The sequence below is a fragment of the Limulus polyphemus genome, unplaced genomic scaffold (genome assembly GCF_000517525.1).
Source record: "Limulus polyphemus unplaced genomic scaffold, Limulus_polyphemus-2.1.2 Scaffold4127, whole genome shotgun sequence".
NCBI classification, from domain to species: Eukaryota; Metazoa; Arthropoda; class Merostomata; order Xiphosura; family Limulidae; genus Limulus; species Limulus polyphemus.
The window spans coordinates 96150-97257 of NW_013669737.1; positions in this window are offsets into that span (position 1 = coordinate 96150).

Sequence of the window (1108 nt, forward strand, 5' to 3'; positions counted from 1 at the left end):
ACCTAGAAACAATTTTAAAGTACAAGTTAAAGTTTAAAAAGCCCTATATTTACTGTGACAAAATGTTGATCCGGCTGCTCCTCGGTCTGCAAGTACTAATGATAACGTCTCCTACCATAGCTATGACTTTATGACGTATAAAATATAAATATGAAATGCTAGTTTTATACACCTCTGATTCGAAATACGTAGAAGTAATGTGAAAATCACGATAACCTGCAGTTAAGCATGATTTTAAAATCTATGCCCAATAGATTTTGTTTTTTGTAACTTCATTTTGAAGAGCAAACTTCTTATAATGAGAGATTTTAAGCAGTGTAGCTTCCACTGGTTTTAAAGTTTGTATTGACTTTGTTTGTTTGGATTTTAGAAATGAGGGACATTTCGGTATCTATACCAAAACCCACCCACTCTACACTCCACACAGGTGAAGCCTATTCAAACTTCGAAGCTCATTTTACCTTCAGATGAAAACGTTTCATAAAGCTCACGCTAATAGTGCAAGTGATTAAACTGAAGTTTATTTTTAAAGCGTGCGAAAACTAATGATATTCATTGATTAAAACCACTATTAATAAAAAAATGTCTCAAATGTTCCGTCAAAATTATTAATTGTCTTATATACTAGATTTTTAAAAATTCGACAGTTGCAAGAGACTTTAGTAGTAACGGAGAAGCCGCTAGGAACTAGCGCTCGAGGCACGTGCCCCGATTCTATTTGACAACGTCCCGAATCCCCATTTGGTGTCTTGAAAAATCAGAGTAGAAAAGCATGATCGATATCATACTGAAACGCCGAAAATTCCCGCTCCTATGGGCCCGGGCCCTGAACCTTTTAATCATCTAGCGACGTTTCTGCTTACTAATATCACGTGGTTTTTTGTCGTATTTCTCAGTTGACAGTTTCTCCCCTTTCAACTTGTCAAAGAATAATCAATAATACGTCTACGATTTTTGGCAATATAACCATGATTAATCATTGATAATTGTTTAATTCAGTGCCTACAGTATACGTAGAAGTTCTTTGTATCATATTGTTACGCCTCCGTTCGTTAGTTAATTTTCCGTAAAAATTCTTTCCGAAGAAACTTCAGCGATACAAGTCCTT